General features: G+C 43.3%; 1 non-coding gene across 1 annotated transcript; it reads right to left on the bottom strand.

Moving 5' to 3' along the window:
• Positions 1-7,828: 7,828 nt before the first annotated feature.
• LOC114394280 lies at positions 7,829-7,935 on the bottom strand. The gene has a single exon (XR_003662686.1). It is a non-coding gene; the product is annotated as a small nucleolar RNA R71 (small nucleolar RNA).
• Positions 7,936-8,396: the final 461 nt, after the last annotated feature.

The following is an 8,396-nucleotide window of genomic DNA, read 5'->3' as shown; positions in this document are numbered from 1 at the left end:
ATTGAACCTAAACCAACTTTCGCTCAAATTTGTTGCATTTGAAAACATTCATGCATACGCATACGCGTGCATATTGTTGTGGTAAAACAGGGGCAGGATCATCTTGAGCTACCTTCTGGGGTGGGGACCAAACATGAACAGAAGAAACCAACCCAAGGTAAGACAATGACGCGGTCAGGATTGGCCATACCTGGTTGTTTCTTACTTGCAGGTACACAGGGACGGATGCAAGTGGGGACGGGGTCATAACCGACTGATCGTCGCCCCTTCCCCGCGCTAAACAAGCAGAGAACGTCGCTGCAAGGCAGCCCCGTATCCTTTGTATTCGCAGTTTTCTTTTACTATTTGTTTGTTTTAAAAATAAGTAATCAACGCCTAATTCTAACTTAAGTAAGATCAAGTTAGGCAAGACGCTAATCCATGAGGAAGGAGGGGACATGGTTAATGTTTCCCTAAAAAAAAATGCAGGTTAGCTCGCCTGGGCGAGCCACCCCTGCACCAAAATATAAGGATGACGAAAGGGGGGACGTTTTTGCATTCAAAAACTTCTTTTCCCCCCTTTCAAAAGCCATACCCACGGGATTTACGAGTTTGCAGCCCTAGGGTCATCATTTTTCGCATTTTTTGATTCCGTTTCGCGCTTTTGTTCATCACCAACAAGTAAGTATTCCATCCCTAAGCTTTCTAGCTTTTCATTGGTGTATTTTGATCTCCTTTTGGTGCTCTAAAATGTGGGAATGTGCTCAAATATGTGGGGCAATTTTGGTTTGTTTTCTTGCTTGATTGGGTTGGATTGGGGGTTTGTATGGGATGGCCCTAGGCCTATAATGCATTTTGAAGCAATGGGACATGCCACATTGTCCCCGTTCTCTTGCTATTGATACCTAAACGCGCGCCCACCAAGTGTTCAGTGAAATGCCTCAATGGCATTAGCGCGTGACCTTTGTAAGGAAACAACCCATGGGGCATTTTGGTTTGCACATATTTTCTATTTGTTGGGACATGCATTCATTCCCGAAAAAGGTAAGAGTAATTGCCCCACATATATCCTAGGCCTAGGAACCAAAGTTTTATGCAAAAGAACACAAGAGGAGGTGCATATTGGGTAAAGTTACCCTTTTTGGCCAGCAATCAGCTATGGGCCACGCTACAATAATTTCCCTACGTCTAGATGTTTAGGAATTTTGCTCATCATAAATGTGTAGGTTTAAAATAGGTAGCAAAATACCTTTGGCAATTTACACTTTGGATATGGTAGCAAAATACTAGGGTGTATGTACATGAAATTTTGGGTAGTCAAAATGTCTCACAAAAAAATATATACATATTGCATGTTATGTAAAGAAAATACATTACAAAAAAAATATACCTTTGAATACAATTTTAGTCAGCAAAAGGAAATATACTTGAATTTGCATGCGGCTTTAGGTAGCAAAAACACTTGAATAAAGCATGAAATGTATCACCTTATTGTGTAGATAGCCAAGATTCATCACAAAGTTTGTATATGCATAAATATTAGAAATACCGGAATGTGCACATGTGCAATTTTTGGTACCCCAAATGCTTTGAGTATGCATGTATGTAAATTTAGCCAAGGAAGTGCATGTGATGTAGGTAGCAAATACACCTTGGAAGTACATATAAATAATCTAGGTAATGGATGTGTCTTGATTGTACATGGGTGCATTTTTCTTAGTTATAAGAATGTCTTGTGCAAGTGAACGTTCGTAAAAAAGTATGTGCATAAGTTTACTCTAAATTTACATTGATGTTTGTATGTTGTATGCCATTTTTGTTTTAAGAGTAGCATTTCTTGGTAAAACTAACTTTCCAAATGTTTGCTCTCGCAGGAAATGGCCCCGAGGAAGCTTGCCTCAAAGAGGTCCAGGAAGGATAAGGCGGCCGAAGGAACTAGTTCCGCTCCTGAGTATGACAGTCACCGTTTTAGGAGCGCGGTACACCAGCAGCGCTTTGAGGCCATCAAGGGATGGTCGTTTCTCCGGGAGCGGCGCGTCCAGCTCAGGGACGACGAGTATACTGATTTCCAGGAGGAAATAGGGCGCCGGCGGTGGACATCACTGGTTACTCCCATGGCCAAGTTCGATCCAGAAATAGTCCTTGAGTTTTATGCCAATGCTTGGCCAACAGAGGAGGGCGTGCGTGACATGAGGTCCTGGGTAAGGGGTCAGTGGATCCCGTTTGATGCAGATGCTATCGGTCAACTCCTGGGATATCCGTTAGTGCTGGAAGAGGGCCAGGAGTGCGAGTATGGCCAGAGGAGGAACCGGTCTGATGGGTTCGATGAGGAGGCCATCGCCCAACTGCTATGTATATCGGGGCAGGATTTTGCCCGGACTGCTGCAGGGAGGCGAGTGCGAAACATGCGCACCAACATGACCACCCTGACCCAGATATGGATGACGTTGCTCCTCAGCAACATCCTGCCCAGCGATCATAATTCCGACCTCCCCCTACCGAAGTGTCAGCTGGTGTACGCCATCCTGACGCGGATGAGCGTCCATGTGGCTCAGTTAATCGCTGATGCCATTTATATTTTTGCAGGTATGGCGCCTACCAGGCACCCTTTGGATCCAGATAAGTCCAACAGGGCCCTGGGATTTCCCGCACTGATCACAGGACTCTGCCAGTCGTTCGGAGTCCCCGTTGCACCTACCAAGGTGATTCGGCCGCCTATCACCCGGGCTTTTATTGAGAAGTACTGTACCCAGAGACAGGCTCAGGGTGATGCTCCACAGGCCGCAGGCGCGCCACCACCACCTCATCAGGCTGGCCAGGCTGGGGCATTTGACATGGAGCAGTATTTACGGCATTTGGTTCGCCAGCAGGCGGCCAACCACCGAGCACATGTACAGACCCATGATTGTCTGTACCAGATGAGCCTCAGCATGCAGAGCCAGGGATTCGCTTCTTTTTCATGCCCTACTCTAGACCAGTTCAGGGCAGAGGTTGCATGGCCCGGAGATTGGCCCGAGGCCCAAGCGGGAGAGGCGCCCCCAGAAGCTCCCGGCGATGGAGAAGAGGCCCACAAGGACGAGGAGATGGCCGATTTGCTTGACTTCTTGGGAGGGAGTGGAGATACATGACTGGGAGATCCCCAAGATTCATGTTTTCTTTCATATTTCTTTTATCATTTTTATGTTATGTTATTGTTTTGACTTGAGAGACTAATGTTTGTTTTTGTTGTTTCGATTGTCATTTGTACAGCGCATACATTTTTGTTTGGATTGTTGCGTTAGTGTTTATATATCATTACTATCGATGATGTTTGAAATCCTGGAACCGTGTAGAGTTCTTCGTTTAGCAACATCGTCCAAAAAATATATGTAAAACAAACAAAAATCATGATAAAAATAAAAATAGAAAAGAAAAAAATGAAATGGAAAAGAGAGCAAATGAGAAAAGAAGAGAGCAAGTAAAGAAAAAGAGAGCAAATAAGGAAAAAGAAAGCAAGTAAGAAAAAAAAAGATGGAAAAAGAAAAATAAGTTGTCTAGCTGAAAAACCGACATGCTTTTGAAAAGAGATGACTTCCAACTTTTCTTTGAAAAAAAAAATTTCACTGATCATAACTAGTTTTTGGAAAAATGTGTACACCTGAAGGGTGAATGCTATGAAATTTCCCCGGACGCCCGAAATGGACTCGGATGAATGCACAAATTGATAAAAGAACATATTTTGGAAACATTGGGTTGATTTAAAATAGAGGAAATGAATCCTGAGCCCTAGATCACATGACCATAAAAATTTGACACTTGAGTGTCCGCATAGGTGCATGCATGACCAGTTTTGCATAAAGTTTCCAAATCATCATTTTTGCATTTGTGTCATGGAAAAAATGTGGGGCATCCCTTTTATCCTTGAGCCAAACCAAACCCCGACATGTATCATGTCTAGCCATTCTACAAACTTTGAGCCAAAATCCTGACTCACCATAAACCTTGACCCGGGGTGAGAATGTCAATCCTTACTCTCGGAAACAAAAAAGAAGGAAAGGAAATTTCCAATCAAAGAAAGAAAAAAAGAGAGGAAAGGAAATTTCCAATCAAAGAGAAAGAAAAGAAGAGGAAAGGAAATTCCCAATCAAAGAGTGGGAGAAAGAAAAAAGAAAAGAAAGAAAATTCCCAACCGAAGAATGGGAGAAAGTAAAAAAGGGAAGGAAAGAAAGTTCCTGATCAAGGATCGAAAGAAAACAGAAGAAATGTGCAGAAAGGTCTTTTTGACCAGACAATATCTGAACAATACAAAATTGTCACCAAATGAATAAAAAGAAGGAAGGGAAACCACGACCTAAAGTGGTCTTCTCCCTTTAATTACCAACCAAAATCCTGTGCGCTAGCGACTTTTTCGCCTCGCATCAACAAAAACAGAAAAGGAAAAGGCCAAAAACACACAAAAGCCGAAAAACCCACCAAAAGAACCCATTCCCAAGGGAAGTCCTATTGATCCATGATCACGCATGTAATTTTTGATTTGATAGGGAATAATTTGCAAAGTCAAGTCATGACATATCTATGGTTCGGAATTAGGATAAAACACTTACCTATGCGAGATTGATACACCTTGAGTGGATTTCTTCTATGTTTGTCGAACCCAGTGTTTCCTCTAAATGGTCATTTAGAAACGAAATGCTAACATCCAAAATCTCATTTATGGTTATGGGGGATTCCATCAGCAGACTCTCCTTCCCCGGTAGACGCATTGTTTTTCACTCAAAAAGGCATATGCTGCTCTAATCAGTTGGAATATTTGTCTCCTTTGCTAAAGCATGTTTGCATTTTTAGTGGAGAAAACACCGAGACTTTTTCAAGTCTCGCAAGTTATCCAGAACTACGTAGGTCTGAGTTCCTCATTGGAGGATACGTAGGAGCAAGAGCCTCGCTTTTGTCGACCGCACCTCTTTTTGTTACCATGACTCAAAAGCTGGTAGCCCGCGGAGACACCTTACAGTTATCCGCGCCTCGTCATTCAGTGACCCCAAGTGTGATTGATGAGCAGAGGCCAATATGGTCATTTGCGCCCTTTCCGGAGATGTCAGCATCTTCCGGTGGAGACTTTTTCAAGTCTCGCAAGTTATCTAGAACTACGTAGGTCTGAGTTCTTCATTGGAGGATATGTAGGAGCAAGAGCCTTGCTTTTGTCGGCTGCCCCACAAGATCTGTCATATTGACCATGAGGTCATGTGACATGCGGAGACAAAATTTGGTCATTCTGCACCCCTTTGCCATTCAGACACAGTCGTGTCCGATGGCACGCAGAGACAAAATTTGGTCATTCTGCACCCTTTGTCATCCAGAGGCGGCGGGCCCGATGACACGCGGAGACAAAATTTGGTCATTCCGCACCCCTTTGCCATTCAGACACAGTCGTGTCCGATGGTACGCAGAGACAAAACTTGGTCATCCTGCACCCTTTGTCATCCAGAGGCGGCGGGCCCGATGACACGCGGAGACAAAATTTGGTCATTCCGCACCCCTTTGCCATTCAGACACAGTCGTGTCCGATGCTACGCAGAGACAAAACTTGGTCATTCTGCACCCTTTGTCATCCAGAGGCGGCGGGCCCGATGACACGCGGAGACAAAATTTGGTCATTCCGCACCCCTTTTCCATTCAGACACAGTCGTGTCCGATGGTACGCAGAGACAAAACTTGGTCATTCTGCACCCTTTGTCATCCAGAGGCGGCGGGCCCGATGACACGCGGAGACAAAATTTGGTCATTCCGCACCCTTTTGCCATTCAGACACAGCCGTGTCCGATGGCGCGCAGAGACAAAATTTGGTCATTCTGCACCCTTTGTCATCCAGAGGCGGCGGGCCCGATGACACGCGGAGACAAAATTTGGTCATTCCGCACCCCTTTGCCATTCAGACACAGTCGTGTCCGATGGCACGCAGAGACAAAATTTGGTCATTCTGCACCCTTTGTCATCCAGAGGCGGCGGGCCCGATGACATGCAGAGATTTACATCATCTTCCGCACTTACAAGATCTGTCATACTGACTTTTGAGTCATGCTGACGGGCGGAAATACCCGAGTGGTTATCCGTATAAACATTCTTTTGCTATCTGTAAGACAGAACGCTTGATAGCATGCAGAGACTGACATAGTCTTCTGCACCTTTTGTTCCCCCGAGAACAACAAGTCATTTGCATGCGAAAATTTTATGGTCACCCGCGACTCTCGTCAACCGAGAGGAACGAAATTAGTGTCTTATCTTTACTTTCCTTTTATCTCCAATAAAAGACAAGTAAAGAGGGGCAACTGTCATACCCTAATTTCGTCCGGGGACCTTTGCTTGATGACATGCGACTTTTCTTTGGTCTTTGTGAGGTGCTTGGCACCCATCATTAGGCAATTTGTGAAATTCGGGACATGCCGAAAAACAAAAGAAAATATTGATGCACAATCCGTAAGGTTCCGTGACACACCGGAAATCAAATGGAAGCATCGTTGCACAAATAAGTGAGGTTCTCTAACGTTCCGTAAGTCAAAAAGGGGATGATTATGTAATCCACAAGGTTCCGTAACATTACGGAAAGAAAACAAGTATCGTTACGAAATTCGTAAGTTTCCGTAACTTTACGAAAAAAGAATCACCAAAAAAAAGGCAGGGGGGTGTACTTAGTAAAAATGGGGGTGCAAATAGCAACCAGGCCCACTTGGGCCCTCCAGAATATTCCTCCAGAAGGCTGTTGCTTCTGGAGGAAGCAACCCTGCTCGCCTGATAGTTAGGGTTGTTATTTTTGGCTGAATTTTTGTGTGGGAAGTTCTTTTGACTCATATTTTGTGTGAAAAGTACCAGGAACACTTGGTGTGGCTGGCTTTGAGAGATTCAAAAAAATTTGAGAAGTTATTTTTAGCAAAACTTAAAACAACCATAACTTTTGTTCCGGGTATCAGAACGACTATTATTATATATGTATTTGGGGTAGAAAAAATTTCCCATATTTTGGCAACCCAGCAGAGCTCGGTTGAGGTCTCTAACTAGCCAAATTCGCCTATTTACTAAGTTTTTTTTTTATTTTCAAGTTTTATTATTCGATTTTTCTAAACTTTCCTTAGGCAGTTTCCATAGTTAGACTTTGAATTTTTGTTTGAAATTTTTTGTGCTATCTTTTCATGATTTTAGGGTGTTCCTCACAAAATTTCAGCTCATTTTGGTATCATTTGAGTATAGTTGTAGTTTTACCCCCTTGTTAGGTGCTTGTTGAGAAACACAGTATTTGCTGCATATAGTGCATGACTAGGGGAAATCCAGGCGATTTACAACCCTTTGATCCTGAAATAGATAGAACCTTTCATAGATTAGTTAGGCATAGTGTGCATCCTGGTCATTCTGTGCATTTTGAACATTCTGAGCATTCTTTTGAGGGTGATTCTAAATATTCTGATTTTGAACATTCCTCTACTAATTTTATACTGAGAACATGGCTCAATCTCCACCTCGTGGGAGGACTCTAAGGGAGATGGTTGCACCTGATTTCACTTATGAAAGCGTGTGCTTTCAATATCCTGATGAGGGTGTTCCATATGTTCTCAAGACTTGACTAATACATTTGCTGCCCAAGTTTCATGGTCTTGTAGGTGAAGATCCTCTTAAGCATCTTAAGGAGTTCCATATTGTTTGTTCCACCATGAAGCCCCCTAATGTCCAGGAAGATCATATCTTTCTAAAGGCTTTTCCTCATTCTCTGGAGGGAATGGCAAAAGATTGGCTATACTACCTTGCTCCTAGGTCCATTTTTAGCTGGGATGACCTTAAGAGAGTGTTCTTGGAGAAATTCTTCCCTGCATCTAGGACCACTGCCATCAGAAAAGACATTTCAGGCATCAGGCAACTTAGTGGAGAAAACTTGTATGAATACTGGGAAAGATTCAAGAAATTGTGTGCAAGTTGTCCTCACCACCAGATTTCTGAGCAACTCCTTCTGCAGTATTTCTATGAGGGACTTAGCAACATGGAGAGGAGTATGATTGATGCTGCTAGTGGTGGAGTCCTTGGTGATATGACTCCTGTTGAGGCTAGGAATATCATTGAGAAGATGGCTTCCAACTCCCAACAATTCAGTGCAAGAAATGATGCTATTGTTCTTAGAGGAGTCCATGAGGTGGCCACAGATTCATCTTCATCTACTGAAAATAAAAAGCTTGAAGGAAAACTTGATTCCTTGGTCAACCTAGTAACTCAGCTTGCCATGAATCAGAAATCTACACATGTTGCAAGAGTTTGCGGTCTATGTTCTTCTGCAGATCACCATACAGATCTTTGTCCTTCTTTGTAGCAATCTAAAGTCAATGAGAAACCTGAAGCTTATGTTGCAAACATTTATAATAGACCCCCTTAGCAGAAAAACCAACAACAACAAAATAATT

This window comes from Glycine soja, chromosome 17, assembly GCF_004193775.1.
Source record: "Glycine soja cultivar W05 chromosome 17, ASM419377v2, whole genome shotgun sequence".
NCBI lineage: Eukaryota > Viridiplantae > Streptophyta > Magnoliopsida > Fabales > Fabaceae > Glycine > Glycine soja.
This window is presented reverse-complemented; position numbering and strand designations above follow the sequence as displayed.